The sequence below is a fragment of the Triturus cristatus genome, chromosome 1_2 (genome assembly GCF_964204655.1).
Source record: "Triturus cristatus chromosome 1_2, aTriCri1.1, whole genome shotgun sequence".
Lineage (NCBI taxonomy): Eukaryota > Metazoa > Chordata > Amphibia > Caudata > Salamandridae > Triturus > Triturus cristatus.
Window position 1 is genome coordinate 942,912,365 of NC_140580.1, and position 22,923 is coordinate 942,935,287.

Sequence of the window (22,923 nt, forward strand, 5' to 3'; positions counted from 1 at the left end):
AATGCTATGTGTAGTGAACCCCTTTTGGAAATTGTGTACTTCCCAATTAAAAGTTGAAGGTTAAGGCTTTGGTCTATAGTACCACGACCCTTCCTAAATCCGAATTGGAAAACCGAGAGGGTGTTTGTCTCTTCCAATTTGTCACAGAGTTTACTCAGGACCACCCGTCCTAAGACCCTCACTGCAGAATCAATGAGCGAGATCGGGCGATAGTTGCTGGGATCCCCTTTATTACCTTTTTTAAATATCGGCACAATAACTGATTTCGACCAGGTAGTTGGAATACCGGATTTACAAACTCTATTAAAAACATTAGCTAAAACTTTGGACCATAACTTGACATCTGATTTGAAGAGGTCAGCAGGGATGCCATCCGGGCCCGGAGCCTTATTGCTAGTCATTTTCCCTATGGCGTCTGCCACCTCTTCCTCTGTGACCAAAAGAATATACGGGTGCAAAGTGACGGCGGGTGAGCCCTCCTCGCCCGAATTTGCCCCCTCATAAACTGATTTAAAATGCAAAAGCCATGACTGTTCCTGTATGTTGTAATCTAGCACATGATTACAAACATCATTAAAAAAGGGTTTGTTAACAACGGACCAGAATTTAGCACTGTTCTTCAGCACATCAATAGAGGTCAGTTCATCCCAGGCTGTTTCCCTAATCTCGCACTTTCTGGTCTCTACAGCCCTTTTATATGATTTTCTTAAGGAGGCCACAAGTGACCTATCCACTGAATTACCCCTCAGGGCCGTTCGTAGTTTTTGATTGGCATGTGTACATTTGTGGTCGAACCAGCCGACCCGCTCCAGGTCTTTAGCTTTCCCTGGACATTTAAGATCAGCCCCTATTTGAGTGCAAACTATTTGGTACGCATCTAAAACCTCCTGATCCCCTGCTTCCAAATCCCTACATATGTCCAACTCCCTACCTACATTAACCCTAAGATTAATTAAAAATTCTTCAGGGACAACCTTACCCCATTTTATCCTTCTGCCCTGATCCGTTGGGACAATATCTTTCTTACCAGCCCTGTTGTGACCTTTCTCAGGGACTCTGATTAAATCTACAACTCTAAGGGTTACTGGGTTGTGATCGCTAAAGTGAGACCACTCCGCACTATAGCTATTAATATTGTTCCCTAGTGTGAGGCTGATGAAAATATAATCAATATTTGAGCCTTTTGCTCTGCCTTTGAAGATAGGTATGTTCTCATCTTCCCTTTGAGGGAGCATCAGACCATGGTCAGCCAACATTTTTTCGAGAAATATCCCTTGTGCTGAGTGCTCAAAGTGAATTTCCCCTTGCTCTATAGGACTCAACTGGTCCAAAGATGAGCAATTTTCTGGGCACCCATGAATGTTAAAATCGCCCAGGAGAATGATTGAACAATGATGCTGATTTGCCTCCCTGTATTTGTCCAGGAAATAGTCAAGAGTGGCCAGATGGTCAGTCAGGCCTGATCTATCGTATGAATTATAAAAATTCACAATTAAAATATTACATGCCCCGTCACAGGCAATTTGTACTGCTAAATAATATGGGAGACCTGTTTCTATCTGTGTATGTGTCCCTGGGATAGTAGCCACAATTAACGTCACTAACCCCCCCTTTGCCCTCCCCGTAACCGAAGCTATTGCCGGGAGGAAATACGTAGAGTAACCATCTAAACTTACATTATTTTCTAGGTCCCAATTTTCTTGTAGCCCAATGATGTCCGCTGTCCCCATAAACTCTCTCCATATGGGATCGTCCAATTTATTCCGCAAACCAGCGATGTTCTAGGTTACGAATTTTATATTAGTAGTAGTCAAGGAATGGACTAACCTGTCTGACACTACCATCGTCCCCACTCTGGTGTTTACATCATCATTTGACATTATAGCATTTGGGGCCTGGATCTCACCTGCCTCTCAGCGGCCCGATATCACTCGATTCCTTCAGCCATGCCGGAGTCAATCTATCCAGCCTAGATTGGACAGAGCATCATACTGATTGAAGACCGGGACATTAAAAAGATTGTCTGTTCCCAAGATGTGACGAGGGTTGTGTTGGGGATAACCTCTGTACAATAGGGGGGTGGACAGTGTCTTGGCGAAGTGCCTCCTTTGGGCACAATTTCTCCCAATGGAATGCATAAGAAGATTCTCCGTGCCAGCCATTTGGAGGGGCCATGAATAAAAATAGCTCAGATCAAAGGTCATAATTCCACCCCCATTATTTTAGTTCGGGAAACCGCTAATGAACTGGACTACATGTGGATTTCTAAAGTCCACTATAATGCAGTCTCCCTCAATATCCTTTGCCTTCTGGCCTACCCAGCAAACCCGTCTCACATTAATTATTTCCCCATGTAAATCTCGTCTCAATGGCTGCTTTTTCCCTAACCAGAACATCACCTTATTTTTTAGTTCATGGTAAGACTCTGCCCTATTGTTCACCCACTCTGGAACCCCCACCAGAACAATCACAAATGGATAAGACTCCTCAGGGAGATCAACTCCCTTATGATTGCTCACACCATTGGATACCATAGGCGCCACTTTAACTTGAGTATTGTCGGTTTTCTGTGAACTTTTCGGGGTCATCTGACAGTGGTTATCAGCTATGTTACCTATCTGTATATCACTTACTAACTGAGGTGGCTTTCCTTTAGTCCCCCCCCCCCAGATTTAAAGTGTACACTATTCCCTTTAACCGGTTTTTCCTTAAGAGGGGGCTTCTGACTAGTTTTTGGAGGATTAACTAAAGTAGGTGCGCTAGTTTGTGGCTGTTGTGCTTCCCCCAAATTCTTAAGCATATTTGAGTTAGCAAGGGTAACGTTTTGAAGAGCATCTAACTGCATGCCTATCCTTCTAAGTCGTTCGACTATTGGAAAAATTAATGATTTTACCAGGTGTTCAATCTTTTCTAATGACCAAACAGTGTCTCCAGCTCCACCTGGGGCAACATCCATTTTGTCAAGAATGGAATTGACTTGGGAGGACACATGGTTCACCTCCTGCAAAGAGGTGATTTTATTACCTTTCTGGGTGCCCCCCTTATACCCAGGTAATGTGGCTTTGGTCCTCTTGCGGCACCCCCCCTTCTGTACTATGCCAAGGCGTTTACGCTTCGAAGCCGGCGCTGGCGTACTTTCTAGGGACTTATGTGCCGCTCAATGTTCTAATACTGGCTCTATACTTTTCCTAACCCCAATGTCAGTACTCGGATAAGCCATAAACGAAACTAGGCTAGCATCCACCCCACTTATGTCAGAAATAACAGAATGCTCCATATTAGTGTGAATTGGGGGAGCACTCTGGATCTGAACATACGTTGGTGACATTGCAAGAGCAATATTCCCAAGTGACGATCTTTTTTGGAGAGCGGGATCAAGAGATAGACGTCGCACCGTTTGGTCGATCTCCTTTTCCGGAGCCGAGGCGGCCATGGTGATAAAAGCATCTATGGGACCTATAATCCCCCCTGCCCCTCCCTTGCTTCCCGGTTTCTGGCCTTTCAATATTTTTGATGCCATGCTTCCTGACTCACAGGCTGATCTCTATACTTGTCAAATACAATGATACCACTCTACAATTAGGGATAACAATACAGTACTTTACGTGGGTTTCTTCTTCCCTCCACCAATGCGATGTCCGTGTCCGACAACCAGAGGGATTGGCCCAGTCCAGTCTCCTTCAGTCTCTGACTGTCTCAGACTGTCTGCCCTTTGTCCGGGCTTCGTCCGGCGCGTCCCACCCGCGCGCGTCCCGCTGTACGCGGGTCCGGTGATGATTATATTCACCTGGTCTGGGTGTGCTGGGCGTGGCAGAAGTCCCCACTGCCTTGTGGGCGCTGTAGTCCTTGCTTGGGTTTTGCCCCAGTGCAGAAATAAATGAGCGTTTCCCGCGAGGCGGGAAACACGAGAGGTTGCTGAAAATCTTTTCAGAGGGCTTTTCAGATCAGCCCCGGTCCGTGTCAGCCGCCAGACGAAATTCCAGTATTCTCCCGCAGTCCACCGGTCCGGTGATGATTATATTCACCTGGTCTGGGTGTGCTGGGCGTGGCAGAAGTCCCCACTGCCTTGTGGGCGCTGTAGTCCTTGCTTGGGTTTTGCCCCGGTGCAGAAATAAACGAGCGTTTCAACACGAAAGGTTGCTGAAAATCTTTTCAGAGGGCTTTTCAGATCAGCCCCGGTCCCTGTCAGCCGCCAGACGAAATGCCAGTATTCTCCCGCAGTCCACCGGTCCGGTGATGATTATATTCACCTGGTCTGGGTGTGCTGGGCGTGGCAGAAGTCCCCACTGCCTTGTGGGCGCTGTAGTCCTTGCTTGGGTTTTGCCCCGGTGCAGAAATAAACGAGCGTTTCCCGCGAAGCGGGAAACACAAGAGGTTGCTGAAAATCTTTTCAGAGGGCTTTTCAGATCAGCCCTGGTCCGTGTCAGCCGCCAGACGAAATGCCAGTATTTTGTGCAATTTGTTTGCCAGGTGGCACTTATCCTCTCGAGGTGTTGACGCAAAACCAAGGCTCTTTTGAAGAACATCGTTCTCATCTGATGTTATCATTCTCGAGCACAGGTTGACTACTAGTTTCTTTTGTGGATCTTGCTCCTGGTCTAATTTTGCGGTTCGAGCTGTTGACATTGGACCCGCTTATGTCCCCCTCTTCTTTTTCCTCTGCCACTGTCTGTCTAAAAAGGATGGGTGAGTGCAGTGTTGGGGAAAACGTGGGTGAGGTGTTACACTTATATCCTTACTTGCACTCACCATCATGGCTAAAATCAGAAGATCTCCGATAAAGAGCCCCCTCGAGGGACCCGTTGGGCATTACAGCGCCGGCCCAATGAGGAGCAGTCCAATGATGAAGCATAACACCCATGTGGGTTTTCTACCCCGCTTGATCCATACGGACCAATGTGGATTCGTGCCCCAACGCAGCACCTCTTTGAATATCCGCCGGCTTCATGCCTTGATGCATGCGGCATCCGATTCTTTCCCTCTTGCTGGCTGCTTGTCCTTGGATGTGCGCCAAGCTTTTGATACCCTCAGCTGGCCGTATATGCTAGCGGTGTTGACTACATTTGGCCTGCCCCCGTCCTATTGTGCATGCATTAAATTGCTGTACACTTGTCCCACGGCACGTGCTAAGACAGGTAGGACCATCCCTTCCACCTATTCAATTTCCCGGGGTACTCGGCAGGGCTGCCCCTTATCCCCCATGCTATTTGTGTTGGCCCTTGAGCCTCTTGCGCAGTACCTGCGTCAGATAATGGACCCATATGGCATTCCGCTGCGCGGGGAGCTACATTTGGTGTCTTTGTACGCAGATGATATGCTGTTATATTTTCGTAACTTGGAGGATGATAAACACCTAATAGCTGCGGCTTTTCTAGATTTGGGGCAATATCGGGCTTGGATCTTAGCGCTTCTAAATCGGTAGCCTTCGCCTTCTATAATGTAACTGCGCCTCCTACACTACGATTTGGTGAATTGCATTTTCGAGTTGAGCCAATTACTTTTAAATACCTGGTCGAACGCTGATACCATAGACGGTAATGTAGTCCGCGCCATAAACTTGTGCGCTCCCAGATTGCCTTTTGGACTTCGCTGCCTTTTACGGTGGCGGGCCGCGTGGCGGTGTCGAAAATGGTTATGCTACCCCGCCTCCTTTATTATTTTGTGAACTTACCGGTGGTCCTACCTGCCTGGATTTTTAAACTGCTTGATAAGTTATTAATATCATTGGTGTGGGGGGTGGGCAGGCGTCGATTGGTGCTGGCAAAGCTACAGCTGCCCAGTACTGCAGGAGGCATGGGGGCGCCTGATTTTTTGTCGTATTGTATAGCGGGACAGTTACAGTGGCTGGCATATTGGCTGGCGGGTAAGAATCTATTTGAAATTGGGTACTCTCCGAACTTGTTAAAGCAAGGGCTTCTTCAGTCGCAGCGATGTCCGGGTGCACAGAGATTGCGGGACCCTCCTTACTTGTTGCATGTCGCTTTGCACTACTGGGCACAGGCGAAAAGGACGGCGAGGGTACCATCTCCGTACGCCCCGAATATCCCTCTATGTGGACTGCCTACTAGGCGAGGGGTGCTATCGATGATCCAAATACAGGGGTGGACTCGAGAGGGGGTGGAGACCGTTGGGGACTTCTTTTTCGAGGGTCAAGTGATGCAGCATGTCGAGTTTGCATGTACCAATTCGGTGCCTGACACTTTATTTCTCACGCATGCTGCTGCAGTGCGTTTCATTCGAACATATTGGTACACAGATCAAGCAGAACCCCCGACTTTCCAATGGCTGAGGTCATTGCACATTATGGGACATGGCCGATACTTAGTGCGCTGGCTTTACCGCGGCTTGAGAGAACATTTGTATATCCCTCTGCTACATCTTAGGCAGAAGTGGGACTTGATCTTGGGGTGGGATTTGGAAGATAGGGAATGGGCACAAATATTAGAGCATCCCCGGCGAGTCTCTCGGAATTGCTGCTTAAAAACGATCCAGTTGTTTATCCTGCATAAAGCATACCTTGCCCCAGCAACGATTCGAAGGATGTTCCCCACGGCGTCCGCGGCATGTCCGCACTGCAGGGCACCTGAAGCTGATTTCTTACATATGATATGGTATTGTCCACGGCTGCGGGGGTTTTGGTCAGAGGTTATTCGGGGACTGGAGGTGTTGACGGAGCGCTCACCATGGGACACCATCGTGGCCTGCCTCTTAGGTTTATTCCCTCTCCCTAAAAAAGAAAAGTTGATGCGCAGATTTGTAGGGTTGGCACTAATATTGGCAAAACGTATGATAACAAAACGCTGGAAGTCTACCCTAGAGCCGCGGGTGGGCGCTTGGCGTGAGGAGGTGGGCAGATGGGCGGTAGCTGAAAGAGAGGCTTTATACCAGGAGGAGAATAGGGGACAGCAGAAGCGTACGATTGCAATGGACTGGGCACACCTTGTAGAACACTTTAAAGCGGGGGAGGAAGTCAACCCGGCGGTAACACAATACAGCTTGCAGGATTGCGTTACAGTGGCGTAGAGGGAGGCGGTCTCGTGACTCTTCATGCTCTACAAGAGTGCTGCCCTTTCACTTTCCCCTCCCTCTCCCCTGGATGGGTTTCTAGCTCCACACCTCCCCATCCATCCCTCCGTCCCTTTGCTCTCCTGGATTGCTCCCCTGTCCCCCCCCCTTCTTCCTCCCTCCCCTCGGTGCATGCCCCTCATTGGGGTTTTTCGGCCTGACACACACCGGACGCAGGTACATCAGCGTGGCGGTTAGTCTACAAAGCGGCATTTTGGTTTCTTGTTCTGTTGGGGTATTGTTTAGGGAGGGTTCTTGTGGGGGGGGGGGGATGAAATAGATACAGCACTGGGTAGCATATATTAGAATCGATGCTAGCGGCCTGGGATTGCAATTTGTACAGTTCAGCTGTAAGAACTGTTGTACTTCCTGTAAGCTCCTATTGCTTTCAGTCTGCAGGGTGATGATAAGCGAACATGACTTATGCCAAATTGCGCTTTTGTATTATCTTCAAAACGCATATTACTTGCAGTGTACATTTGTGAACTATTTGCAGTGCTCAATAAAGATATATTTTTTAAAACAACAAAAAAAAACCACCCATGTGGGTGCGTGAGGTCAATCACTTCTAATCTCTTGGATCCCCCACCCCAGATCCCTAGATCAGTTCCCTAGTCCCGATTGACAGCTTTACGTCTTTTTTTTCTTCTTCTATTCCTCCTGGAGGAACAGCATTACCCTTTCAAATAACTATCTGGTCTATTGTCCTCTGACTGTCTTTCTGAGGCCAGACTTCTGAGGTAGTCCTTGTGAGATAATTCTCCTGAGAAACTCCTACTGATTTTTGGGCACCCTTTATCTTGAATATGCACCTAGAGCTATCTATCAACCAGTGGGTTAAGATTCACGGATTATGTTTCTGGCTCTATGGTTTTATGGTTGTCTACTGATATTATCTCTGTGGGACTTTTGGGATTATCCTTCTCAGACAATTTTCCTGTTTCTTTCCTTTAGGGTGCTTCCTCCCCAAATGCTATTCTTCTGGACATATCTTTCTGGGCTCTTCTTGTGGGGCAGTCCATCTAAGGTTATGCTTCTGTTTCTATTTTTCTATGTTTGTTCTGGTGGGGATTTTTCGGTGTTTGAAATCTGAGGTCAACCTTCTAATGTGATACTTCTATGTCTTTCTGTCTTTTAGGGTCCATCTCAATCTAACACTCAAAGAGCTTTCCTATTAAGGTTATTCTGATGGGCTTTCGTTCTGGTGATATCCTTAGAAGGCTTTTCTTCTGCAGTTTTTCTTCTAGGTCTTTTCTGCTACCTCTGTTCTTCTATGGTTCTCATTTTGGGCTTTTTTCTGGGGTTTTCCTTCTAAAACTAGCCTCCTGAAACTATATTCAGATGCAATGCTTCTGTGACTTATCTTTATATCCTTTCGGGCCAGTCCTTCTGTCTATTTAATTCTTAAACTATTCTTGAGTGTCTGTTTTTGCAGAGTAATGTTTTGGTGCTATCTCTTTGGGAAGATAATTCTGAAAGTATGCTTCTGAGGATTTCTACCAACTGCTTTCTTTCTGGGGACATCGTTATAGGACCATGTCAGGGTTGCAGTAGTCTGGTAATCTGGATCCCACAGGAGTGAGACAAGTATCCACATTTTCATTAACTCACTGATGACAATGCAAAGAGTATCTGGGCCGGTCAATAATAACCCAGGGGAAGGGGAATGGGCGAAAGAGGAAAACAGAGACACTGGGTATATTCATTGCAGAACTCAGGCTGCACTGCAGAGGCTTTGATATCAAAAACAAGTAATAACTCTTTTAGTATTTTAACACTAGCATTACAGTTCACTACTTCGACTACGACATATGATATACTTTGTGACACTCTTCGTATAGCCCACTCTCTATAGTTGATCACAAATGTATGACCTTCTAGAGCCAAAAGATCAAATAAACCTCCCTAATAGATAAATAAACTAAACTATAATGCATGTTTCTTTATATATAACTTAATTCAGTGAATTGTAAAACAAGTCTGTGAACTGAATAATTCTCAATGTACATATTTTCTCAGCTGTAAAATAATTAATACATATTAGTGTTGTGCTTTCATTCCAGACAACAAACATTCATTTCCCCCTCCACTAACATTAACTTGATGCCATATGTCACTCAAATAATATACAAAAAATGTATCAATTAAGTATTTCTCTAGTTCTTTTGTGAACAAATGCAGCAAAGTTCATAATCCTTGGAAGGATGACTCAAGTAGTAATGTGCAAATCTAAGACTAAGGGCCTGATTTAGATCTCGGCAGGCAGGTTACTTTATAACAACAGAGACATATATCCCGTTTGCCGAAATATAAATCCCATAGGATATAATGGGATTTATATTTCAGCGGACGGGATATCCGTTACTGTTGTGACGGAGTAACCCGTACGCCGAGATCTAAATCAGGCCCTTAACCCTTGCTCTCAAATGATAGCTTTAGAGGAAAGTGCAAAAAGTTCTAACCTCCTGGCAACAAAGTTCAAGCTGCAGCAGCTAAGTAGCTCTAAGTTACTGGGAATTGGCTTTAGCATAATGGCTAGAGCTGTCGACTGTGGAACTGGGGAACCAGGTTCAAGTCTCAGTGTCAGCTCAACATCCTGGGATTCTAGGCAAATCACTTAATCTACCCGTGCCTAAAAACAAAAATGAATGTGTCCTTTTGTGATGTAACTAGTGCTCATATAAAGTGCTCTAATACCTTTGGATCAAATATGTGCTATATAAAACTGCAACAACAAAAAAAGTACCTTGATTGCTTAGTGGAGAATGCCCCAAGATGCAAGGAAGGTATATACTGTCGATCTCAGATGGCCTTAACCATTGAAAGTCTTGTGAGAGTCTTGTGTTGCTATTGGGCATGTACATTTCTTGGTTCCAGTGCATATTTTGCATAGTCCAAGCATTGCACAGAACAATGCCCACAGTCGGCATGCACCGCTGACCTCCTCCACAAAAGAAGACTCCTTCACCTCTGAAGTTCCCAGGACAGAATTTATGTGCCAACCTAGCATAAACAGTTCAGCACGGGCTGTGGATCATGACAGGCCATTTTTTTTTTGGGGGGGGGGATATTTCCACAGCTCTCTGTCTGGAGTTAATCTAAGGGGCATATTTACAAGAAACTGACCCATCTGTGCAGATGCGTCAGTTTCCCTGCGGCTCCATATGAAACCTTTGTGCCACCATGGATGCACCGTATTTACAATGCAAACACTAGGAGATGATGGACAGAGCGCTAAAACTTTTCAGACACTCACCCCCAGTCACAGTTCTGGGTTGAATCCATCATCATTCTTTAGCTCACTCGCCACCTCAGTTCAGACATGGCCATATGCAAATCAGTCTTGACCCTGTGCCTCATGGGAACAGTCCAGCCCGAACTGCCAAGCCAGGTCTTCCCTGAACCGGAAAAAAGCATCCTGGGACCGGTTTCTGGGTATCACCCTTCATCAGCCAGGCCAGCTTGAATCCAGTGGCAAAGTGAGCAAGGGACCCACGTCTGGGCATACCCTGCCAACTTAGGGTGAACAAAGCAAACACAAGGAGATGATGGACGGAGCACTGAAACTTTTCAGACACTCACCCCTCGTTACAGATCTGGGTTGAATCCATCATCATTCTTTAGCTCACTTTGCCACCTCAGTTCAGACCCAGCCATATGCAAATCAGTCTTGACCCTGTGCCTCATGGGAACAGTCCAGCCCGAACTGCCGAGCCAGGTCTTCCCTGAACCAGAAACAAGCATACTGTGCTCCGTCCATGGTGCAAGGATTGACAGGTGCATCAGAAATTCTGTCGCATCTGTTGGCACAAAAGTGATGCATTGCTGGAGTTGCTCATGAAAGCGATGCAACTCCAGCAATGCGCCACAACAGATAAGTGAGTCCCAATCAAAAAAAAAGCCCTGCGTCATTCCTTACGCCTTGTCTGAGCAGGTGTAGGGATTTTGACGCAGGGAAGGCGTAGTGTGACGCAGTGAAATGTTGCGTGGGAACGCCCAACCTGAATACATTATACCTGATGAATGTGGCGCGGGGCTTTACAAGGTGACGCATCTCCCTAGATGCGTCACGTTGTAAATTGGCCGCAAAGTGGTACTTTTTTTATGCTGCTGCGTTACAAAAAGTGATGCAACAGAGGTGCAAAAGTGTTGCAAGGGGCTTGTAAATCTGCCCCTAAGGGTATATTTAGTGGTATACTATTTTCAGGTGATCCCTTTAGGCTATGGCTTTCCTTCCTGGGCAATCTTTCTGGCGATATCCTTCTGGGTCTTTATCTATGACCATCCTCTTGGAGCTATCCTTCGGGGAATACCCCAGGTAAGTTTTGGGGCAAGCCTTCTGGCCTTTCATTTCAGGGTGGGGCTATTTCTCTGGAGCTGTCAATCAGGTGTTGTCTTTTTGGAGCTGCACTTCTGGCACTCTCCTCACATGTATGCTGTGAATTCATCGGTCTCATTTTTCTATGTTCATAGATGCCAAGAGAGACAAAGACACTATCTAAGTTGAGGTTCGGTCATGTACCCTGCCTGTCCGTCATCAACCAGTCGTTTTGAGACTTTGCCAAGAGTTTCTTGACTTCTGTTTTCTTCTTTTCATACACTTATTCACTGCACATGGATTTGTCTCGACTTCTCCTTGGGGCTATTTTCACTCCATATTCTACTTCTTAACATACAATCAGCAGGGCTCTCGCCCTTCGTTTGGCGCCCATATGTGGCCACTTACTCGCGCTCGTCCACTCCGCTCTGACGTCGGTCGGCCATAATTCTAGGCCTCGCTGAATAGCGTCAAAGAGCGCGGGCAGCTCTTACAGTCCGGGCGGCGTGTGGTGAAAATATGTGGTCTGCACCCAAAATTGCTGCAGCAAATGGGTATCGGAGTGGCGCCGCCATTGTGCGCCTTGCCACCTCTTCTGGGCACTTTGCTGCTTTCCACGAAGAGGCCGGCGTCGGAGCCGTGAACCTTTGGCGTCTTTCTTCGCCGTTTTGTTGCCGCGTTTCAGCGCCGGCTGCACTCGAGCAGCGGGGGCATCCATTAAAGGGGCACATTTTTAATTAGAAAGACTGAATCAGACGCAAAACACCACAGTGCTTAAGGGGCCAAGTCCGAAATATGGCGTTCGTCTCCCATTCAGGCTGCTCTGGCACCTGCCGCGGCTTACTGTTCCCCGATGCGGCCCGGGCTGTCAATTAGCTGCTGCCACCCGCCTCACCTCCAACTTTCCCCGACTCTCGGAGGGTCTGAAAATATCCAACCGGAACATTTCAAGATGTTTAAAAACAGAAGAGTTTAGAGCCTGCTGGTGTAGATGCTGTTACCGGAGACTTAAGGCCCCTGGAAGTTCAGACTGAACTCGTGAAAACTTCTTTCTACTTTCCCCAACTCCTGCAGGCGAACGTAGAACTCACTTCAAACTCTTGTGGAACCTGTGCGTCGTGTTTACATCAATATGCGCACATTTTGTTCACAGTGTGCACTTTAAGCACCTGCACGCACATTTTGTTCACACTATGCACTTTAAGCATCTGATCAGACACTTTAATCAGACACTTTTTATGTATTTGAATGAAGCTAGAATGGGTCCAGTCCGTACTACACACGTACAGTACTGGATCTTTTCATGGGGTTACGGCAGGCCTAATGTAAGGGTGTTGATTTGTTTACCAGAGCAATTGCAATATGCAGACAGTGAGGGTGGAAACATGTGAGGTATGTAGTAGACATTGTAAGAGTAAATTACTCAGAATTAGGCTTGCAGAACCAGTGTGTGTTCCGCCTTGCTGCACAGCAGCATCTTGTATGCAAAAGCAACACGCATTTGCAATGCAATAGGTCTTGCCTTTGGGACTTTATATGTATTTAGCTATGCAGCACATTAGCCTGGGTGCTGAAATATCTACTGTTCTTTAACATGGAGGGAAAGTAAGCACCAAACTGCGTGACATGCCAGGTATGGGAACACACTTCGAGAGAAATATTGCCTTTCAGCTGGAAATGGTATAGTCCAAAGCTCTGTTTTTATTAAAAAATCAGGGCCTTCGGTGGTCATAGCACTGAAAATACAAGATTTGAAAACAAAATAATTGTCTATGGGTGCTCGTGGAAGACAATTTCTATGGACTGGAATCTAGAGAATGCTAAAGTGATTCTGGTAGTTTATTGACCTCAGCTGGTCGTTTTCTATCAAGAAAGTCAAATAGAGGCAGTTGCCAGAAAAAGAAAAAAAAAGAAAACACCTCAGCTGAAAGCAATTCTGGTATTTTACTGACCTCTGCTGGCCGTTTTCTATCAAGACAGTTAAAAAGAGGCAGTTGAACAGGAAAAAAGTCCCTTAGCGGAAGCAGACAAGACCTAGGGCTGATCTTCTGAACCCACAAAGTACATACACATATAAGTATATACTAAAGTATGTTCAAGAGGTCTCGAATGCTCGACCTAAAAACTACTAATGCTGGGGATATGGAAATAGCAACATCACAAAATAAAAGGATGGACGGAGTGTTGAAACTTTTCAAACTCTCACCCCCGGTCACAGATCTGGGTTTAATCCATCTCCACGTTATCCCAGTTTGACCCCTGCCATATGCAAATCAGTCTTGACCCTGCTCCCCATGGGAACAGTCCAGTCCCACCTGCCAGTCCAGGTCCTCCCTGGACTGGAAATAAGCCTCCTGGGACCAGTTTTGTGGTATCACCACTCACCAGCCTGGCTAGCTTGAGTTCAGTGATGCTGCAAGCAAGGGACCCACATCTGGGCATACCTGGGCATAAGCTAGTCTGCTGATGAGGGGTGAAAGCCCAAAACCGGTCTTAGGATGCTTGTTTCCCTTCCAGTGAGAACCTGACCAGGCGGTTCGGGCTAGGCTGTTTCAATGAGAAGCAGGGTCAAGGCTGATTTACATATAGCTGGGTACAAACTCAGATGACATTGTGAGCAAAAAAAAGAATTGACTCAATCCAGATCTCTTGACTGGGGGTGAGTGGTTGAAAAGTTTTAGCACTCCATCCATCATCTTTTAATTGCTATATTTGCCCTAAGTGGCCAAGAGTATGCCCAGATGTGAGTCCCTTGCTCACTGTACTGCTGGATTCAAGCTAGCCTGGCTGATGAGGGGTGATATCCCAAAACTGGTCCGAGGATGATTGTTTCTGGTCCAGGGAGGACCTGGCCTGGCAGTTAGGGCTGGACTGTTCCCATAAGGAGCAGGGCCAAGACTTATTTGCATATAGCTGGGTCCAAACTGGGGTGGCATAGTGAGCAAAAGAACAATGGATTCATCCCAGATCTCTTGACTGTGGGTGAGTGATTGAAAAGTTTCAGCACTCCGTCCATCATCTTGTTGTGTTTGTTATGGAAGTTGCTCCATTGGCAATGTACATTTTCACTAATATTTCCAGATTACGTACGTTACCCTGGTTCTGGTGTAATTTTGAAACTACATTTACATATTACTTGGATTGCACTGATGCTGGTGAAATTGTTCATTGAAAATTTAAAATGACGTAAATTGCCCTTGTAAAATTTTGCATTTTGCTATTTCCCGACTGTACAGGTTGCAGTGGTGCGTGCTAGGGCAAATTGCACTCCATTTTTGGATTGTATGGACTGAACTAGTGTTGGTGCAATTTTGAAATGACATTTTGACTGGCTGTCAGGTGCAAGGACTGGCAATGCCATTTAGTTTGTTTGCACTTTTATATAGCACAAGCTCGACCCCAGGGTATTGGGGCCCTTTACAAGAGCACTAGTTACATTACAGAAGGACACATTCATTTTTGGTAGACATGGGAAGATTAAGTGATTTGCCCAGACTCACAGGATGCTGAGCCAACGCCCAGACTCAAACCTAGCTCCCCAGCTCCAAAGTCAGTGGCTCTGGCCGTTACACAATATTCTCTCCTCGTTCTGGTTTATATATAAATATATATGTCTAGATCCTTTCATCCTTGCAGTAACTCAAACAGCTGCCCAGGCATTAGCACACCTCTGCCTCTGCCCCCCAACCACGAACCCACCTTCAGGTATCACTAATCTCCACAACTGGTTGTGCTCATTGTGTTTTCTAAGCACCAGTTGCACCAGTGAACAGAGCCTCAGCCCCCTTACCACATACATGGCGTCGACATCTCCTGAGGCTTGAGCGGGAGATCGAGGCTGCCGCGCTGTGCGAGGTGTTTTGAGTACTGTATTTTGCTGATGCAGGTGGCTTTTATCTATGCTGTTTTTACGGAGCATTTTTTAAATGTGCTTTCCCCTGATTGACTTTTAAACAATAATATTATTTTATACATTTTGTAATAACTACTGTGTATATTGAGGCTCTACTTACTGCCTGTGCTCTTCCAACGTGTAAGTTTAACTGCACTTTACGATCACCGACCGGCCGCCCGCCATCTTGAAGGTAACGTGTGGAGCAGTCTAGCGTCTGCTTCCCACACGCTACTTAGTGGGCCATGGCACAAGCGCGCAGCATCGACATCTCCTGAGGCTTGAGCCGGGAGATCGAGGCTGCCACGCTGTGCGAGGTGTTTTGAGTACTGTATTTTGCTGGTGCAGGTGGCTTTTATCTTTGCTGTTTTTACGGAGCATTTTTTAAATGTGCTTTTCTCTGATTGACTTTTAAACAATAATATTATTTTATACGTTTTGTAATAACTACTGTGTATATTGAGGCTCTACTTACTGCCTGTGCTCTTCCAACGTGTAAGTTTAACTGCACTTTACGATCACCGCCCGGCCGCCCGCCATCTTGGAGGTAACGTGGGGAGCAGTCTAGCGTCTGCTTCCCACACGCTACTTAGTGGGCCATGGCGCAAGAGCGCAGCGGGCGCGCGCAGCGGGCGCGCCGGAGGCAAGAAGCCAAAGGCAAGCCCATCTGCGCCCGACCGCGCCAGGACACCGCCAGGCGCTAGGGGTCATGCCATATCTACTCACAATTTCAGTAAGCATAAACTTTCATACACTGGGGCTGAACTCAGGCTCATTCGAGCTAAATCTTCCCTGATCAGCTTGACATGCCCCAATGTGGGACTACACTCTTTGGAAGGACCCACTTCCTGTATACAATGTAGATATCACAGCGACTTGGAAGCTGAAATCCCACAAAACGCCCCCTCAGCGTCTAGCTCAGGGCAGTATGATATCGCGCCCCCTGCCCCCCCGGTTATTCAAACTACCAGCCATAGCCATATTTCGACTCCTAAGACCACACAGTGCAACTCTTGGAAGGGTTTTTTAGGGAACGTGAGATCACTCCCAAAACACGCCTTAGAGATCTGGGACGTATTAAATACTGACTCACCTGATGTGGGTTTCCAGACTGAGACCTGGTTGAAACCCTCTAGCGGCCCCGATATCAAGATCGCCATTCCCGATGATTATAAGATTCTGCGGCTTGACAGGCAGTTGAAAACCAGGGGGGGGGGGGGGGGTTGCAATCATCTATAATGAGCGTGCAAAAATTACCATCTTAGACCAATGCCTTAACGCCCAAATTGAAATTCTGATTTTCAAAATGGAAATGGTCACTCATGATCTATGGAAAGGGGCATTGGTCTATCATCCCCCGGGTCCTATAAAGGACTTTTCCTCACAACTAATGGAATTAATAGCCCCCCATGTGATTGCCTCCAAGAACTTCCTATTATTGGGAGATTTTAACATACATAGCGAAAATCTTTCGCTTCCTGAAATATCAGCCTTTGTCTCTGACTTATCTACACTGCACCTCACTAAGAAGAACGATGGCCCCACACACACGGCAGGGCATACTATTGACATAATCTTCTCCAACACTGGCCGGCTTATCTGTAAAACCCCCCCGCCCCATGTGCTGGACGGATCATGCGCTTATTAACTTTCACGTGCAATGTCCCTATAAGCCCACTTTATCGGCAGCACACACCCAATTCTCCTATAGACAATGGTATAAAATTAATCCTGAGTCTTTCTCATTAGCTTTCATATCCCCGAGGTACCCCCAGACCAACAATATTGAAGATAATCTTACCCTCTTTAATAATTCGGTTTTGGCTACTATCAATTCTATTGCCCCTGTAAAGTTTTGTACTAAAGCACCCAGGAGTTCTCTGGCTGTCTGGTTTATTCCCGAACTATGTACGACAAAAAGCCGCTGCAGAAATTTGGAAAGAAGGTGGCGTCATACGCACCTAGACACTGATAAAGCGAACTACAGAGCTGCGCGCTCTGTTTACCATAATGAAATTAAACAAGCTCGCAGATCATATATAGCCTCTCAGCTAAGGCAGGCAGGCAATGCCCCTAAAATCCTCCACCAAATTTTGCAAGACTTTATTTGCCCTAAAGCATGTGATTTGGACAATAATTACTCACAGCCTCTTTGCAATAAAATCAGCTCCTTTTTTATTAAAAAAATTGACACAATTTATGATAAATTTTCTAAAAACTCTCACACATCACCGTCTGATGACACTGGTAAATCCTCTTTTGCCAAAGACACAACTCTGTTGGCCTTACTCCCCCTCTCACGGGACGAGACCATCACACTATTGTGCAATGTTAAATCTGGCTCTCCCCTAGATGTTATGCCGGCAAAAATCTCGGCGTCTCTTGCACACGTACTTACAGACTCTGTCAGTCTGCTTCTTAACTCCTCTCTAAGAAAGGGGCTGGTTCCCCTATCTTAGAAAGCAGCCCAGGTCATTCCACTGCGTAAAAATAACAAGCTTCCCATGGATGACCTCTCCAACCTTCGTCCTATTTCCCTCCTCCCCTACCTGAGCAAGGTCCTTGAGAAGCATGTGAATAAACATCTTTCGAACCATATCGAAACTACTGGTTACCTGGACCCGTCTCAATCAGGATTCCGCGCAAACTATAGCACTGAGACTGCTTTGGTAGCAGTCACTGATCACATCAGACGGACGCTTGATTTAGGACAATCTGCCATCTTGTTCCTTTTAGATCTTTCCGCCGCTTTCGATACGGTTGACCATCTGACCCTGCTCGGAAGAGGGACTGGACTAGGGGGAATGGCGATGAACTGGGTTACCAGCTTCCTCTCCGACCGCACACAAACTCTCAATCTTGGCCCTTTTCGTTCCACCACCGAAAGTTTGAACAAGAGTGTGCCACAGGGCTCCTGTCTGAGCCCAACGTTGTTTAACATCTATGTGGCCCCCCTTGCTTCTCTTCTAAGATCTCTTGGGTTCATCCCCGTATCTTATGCTGATGACACCCAACTTATCTTCCCTTTTGAAAAATCCTCACCGACAGCTCAAACATCCTTCTCCCTAGGTATGCTAGCTATCTCGGAGTGGATGAGCGGCAATTACCTCCAGCTGAATACCAGCAAAACAGAGAATATTCTCTTTGGCGATGCCCCCATTATGTGGTCACCCACCTGGTGGCCAACTGAATTGGGTCCCGCCCCCCAAGCCTAAGCTTACAGTAAAAAACCTTGGTGTCCGCTTCGACCAGGCTATGACTATGAAAGATCATGTATCTCACACAGTCAGTGCATGTTTCTTTACACTGAGCCTTTTGAGGAAAGCTCTCCCCTATCTCCCGGACTTTTGCCGCAAAACACTTATTCAAGCTCTTGTGTTGAATAAATTGGACTACTGCAATGCCCTTTTGGTCGCCGCTAATGAATCTGCCCTCAGTCGCCTGCAAGTGGTGCAAAACACCGCTGCACGATTGGTTACCAATGCACCGTTTAGATCAGCCTCTCTTCCGCTGCTTCAACGTTTGCACTGGTTGCCAGTGAGGAAACGAGTCATGTTTAAGCTCTGTTGCTTGACACACAAAGCATTGCGGGGCCCCGGCCCGATATATCTGGCTGAAAGGCTCCACCAATACATCCCTAACCGCGACCTGAGATCATGTTCTAAATCTCTGTTACTCATTCCGAGGATAAAGAGAGCACGGCTAGGAGGTAGATCTTTCTCCTACCAAGCTCCGTTGGTCTGTAATCAGCTCCCCCTCCCGCTCAGACAGTGCTCTGACTACCTCAGGTTTAGGAAGATACTAAAAACCATCCTGTTCACAGAATGACACCTCTCCAATGTTCCCGCACAGTTCTGCCAGCGCTGAGAGACCCCCTCGGGGTGATTCACGCGCTTTACAAACTATTTAACATAACATAACATTTAACATACTGATTAGTGGTCGCAGACATTCAGTCCCTGCCCCGAGATCTGTATCCAGCCTCTAATGAGCTTCTTTCAGTTGTCCTTCCCGACTGGCCCTGTTCCCAGTTCCCTGCTCTGTATGCACACATAGTGCACATGTGCAGCAAAGTGCCCTTCACACTCAGGGTGCATGTGTGGTAGAGTGAGCTTCACAGGAGGAGTGGTTCACACTAGGTACATACCTGCCAACTTGAAAACAATCTCACCGTGTGAGGAGGGGGCAGGGCTTTGAAGGGGTGGGGTCTCATGCCGAGAAGTACATACAAGACACTTTTGAACCCCACCCCCAACCCCCTCCTCCAAAAAAATAAAAAGCTTGCTCAGGCTGATGCCAATGTTCCTGGGTTTTTTAAGACTCCTTAAGGGACGTCGGCAGTTCAAAGCATGAGAAAACGAGTTGGAAAACCACTATTTGCAGTGGTTTTCAGCTTATTTTCCCTGCCACCATGTGATATTGGCTTCTCACTGTGAGACCGTGTGATGGGAGCGGATATCGTGTGTCACACGGTGGCACCGTGTAAGGTGGCAGGTATGGAGGTATGCTCGATATACTGCACAAGAGCCAAAGAGCTCGTGCAGGCACAGAAGAGGCCATACTTATGCACTTGATAAACCAGCATAGCACAGCATAGACTCCACCTCCCCACTGCTCTCAGCGTGCACTAGAATGAAAGGCTGGTAGCTCTGGAGGTAGCCGAGCAGCAGCCAAAATAAAAACACACACACATACATAGTGTGAAAACCCCTGGGGTACAGAAAGTGAGTACACCACAGCAGATCAGCTATTTGTTTACTTAAACGCCTACCAGCCAACCCCATATACTGCTGCATATTACGTTTGGACGCAGCAGCCATTTTAGGAGTAGGGGATCCGCAGTGCATCATTGTGACAACACTGGAACTGCTGGCACACAGGCACCAGGTACTATTACTGTTGTTTCAGCGGAAATTGGTATTTCACCTTCTGGAGTTCTGAGTGCCACAACAGGTGGACAGTAGCAGAACTGGTTTCTTCTGAGGCAGTTGGCAATAGCAATGCAACTCCTTTGCAGTTTATGTGGGGATGTGCAAACTGAAAGAGGGGTTTCCATGGCAATCAGGATTTACTGGGCTCCAATTTGAACAAGTGGACTCGTTTACTTCATTACCTCTTACTGCTGGACCCAAACTGTATACCAAATAAACCCCTTTAGCACTAAACAACAAGTAGGTTTGACACCTTTCCCAGGGGTGGCTGGTGAGTTTTTAAAGTGGTGGGGGTGTAAATATCGGGGGCGCGTTTGGTTTACCCAAATAACCTATAATGACATAAGGAGGGCTTGGTGAGCTGCTCCTTATGAAAACATTTTGAAAAACAAAAGTGAGGCTAGTAATAAAATTAAGGCTAATTTTGATTAATGCACAAAATAAAATCATTGGTTGTTTTATGTTTATACTTATGCAGTTTTTAATAAATCCCAAGGCTACCGTTAGGGATCTATGAAATCACGTGTTCTTTCTTTAACTTACAAATAACTATGATTGCTAATTGGCAATATAAATAAATGCCTTGACTGTGTCTGCTGTTGAACCAGGAAGCCATGGTGCTAACCATCCTTTGAGGTTAATTAAAGGATTACTATTCAGCATGCATGGAACAGGCTTTAGCTAGAAACTGTAGTAAGTGACAATATTGACGATTGAAATGACTAAAGATCATTACGCTATATGTCAGATGTGCTCAAGCGCTTGGAACAAGTGTCTTTGGTAAAAAAATAAAAGTATAAGAACTAAAATTAGTCCACGCTAGTAGATGATTGAATGCAGTTAGGAGTGATTACCTTGCATTCAGAAAGATGGTTCAACAGAGGGTTTAGCACCTGCTGCTGCCATTTGCTTGCAACAGTGAGTCTTGCACGTCACTGGGCCCATTCATGTTCCACAGTAGACTGGTGCTCCACATAATGTAACTTTTACGATACTAATTTTCAGAAAATATAAGTTTACATTGTCTTTTTGGGATCCTTAGCCAGAATGTTCTAATACCGAGAAGACCCCCCATGCACATTATCTACGAACAAGTCTCAAACAGTCTATGGTGTTATCCCGTGTTCACTCCTCTCTGAAGAGCAGCCAAGCAGTTGATAAACGCATGACACGCCTCGAAGGCTCCTCGTCTGAGATTGGTCACCCTGTGCATTTTCATTTAAGCTGGGCAACGTTGTGAAAAAACCTCGCGTGCCATCAATCGCAAAGACAGTCATAAGTTAGGAACAAAAGCAAATGTTGTCCTCTTGTAGTGAATCCTTCATTTGATGCCACAAATCACAACTGCTTAATTTCACAGTGAATAACAAACCATTTAGAGGGAGGTGAATTTTAAAAGCGGCTAAAAGAAAAAAAAACTAAAGCAAGCGTGCAATGTGATTTCCTCTGGAAGCAATTCAGAAAGAGGGAACATGGCTTTAGTGCATTGCGCTGGCCATGTTTATACAGGAGAGGCTGCAGGAAGAGAAGAGCCACTTTCAGCGGGACTGTGTTCAGAATCGAGGATAATGTGTACATTGAGCACCACCTTCTGATCGACCTTCACATCTGAATAAATAACTTGCCCACTGCCCAGCTTCGCTAGCACTTCACTGTCTCTCTTAACAGCGCATTGACTGGCCTGCTATGGCCAGGGCCGGACAGGCCGTAACGGGCATCGGGCATTAGTCCTGGAAGGCCCGAAGGGCGTGAGCCAGTTTTAGCAGTGGCGTAAGGTGGGTTCGGGCCGCCCCAGGTGTCATCACTAGAAATCACTGGGGGCGGGGAGGGGGTGACAAAATTGTAAAAATATGTGTTTTAAACACATATTTTTGTCATTCTGTTAAGCCGGGGGTGACAAGAAATTTTCCGCACTGGGTACCACCTGACCTTGCTACGCCACTGAGTTTTAGAGCGATGGGGGCCGGTTTTGTTACAGGGGGCCGGTTTTGCAGTGACAGCGGTTTTGTTAAGCAGCAGTGCTTCACTCTAGCACAACTAACCCCCTCCTCCAGGGTGGGGGCCAGTCCGACAATATAGCCAGGGCTGCTTTGGGTTCTTAGTCCGGCTCTGGCTGTGGCCCATCAGTGATCTCAACTGCAGTGCTCAGGGACATGCTGGCATGTCTTGGAGAGGCAGAAAATGGAGGCTAGGCACTGGGAAGGGCTTCGCCAGGGGCAGTGTAATGCCCTCTCAGCACCACAGTTGCCAACTACATACATCTCCAAGTACCAGAACAGGCATCCGCAAACAGGTGTACGGGTTCAATGGTAGCTATGCCCCTCACTCAGTCAAATCACTGAGGTTTCTAAGGGTGTCTGATGACTTTCTGAGTGAGCTAGAATAGGCACTTGCCTGCACAAAGATGAGCACAACACCATAGCTCAGCTGGAATAACTAATATCACTACTAAGGAGCCAGTCTAGCTTTTTACACCACAGATCTAGGTCTGAGGGAACTGCGGGGTGATGATGGGGCCCCGAGTGAGGCCAGGAGAAACAAATCTATGGCGTGGTTCCTCCCTCACTACGAGGCAATGCCAGTGTCAAGAGTGGTAAGCAATGCAGATCTTTCCAATACTCAATAAAAATGGAAAGTTTCTTTGAAGCCAAGACTTTCATTTTCAGTTTTATATAGAGCAAACTCGTCCAGAAGGTAATGGAGTGCTTTACACAAGC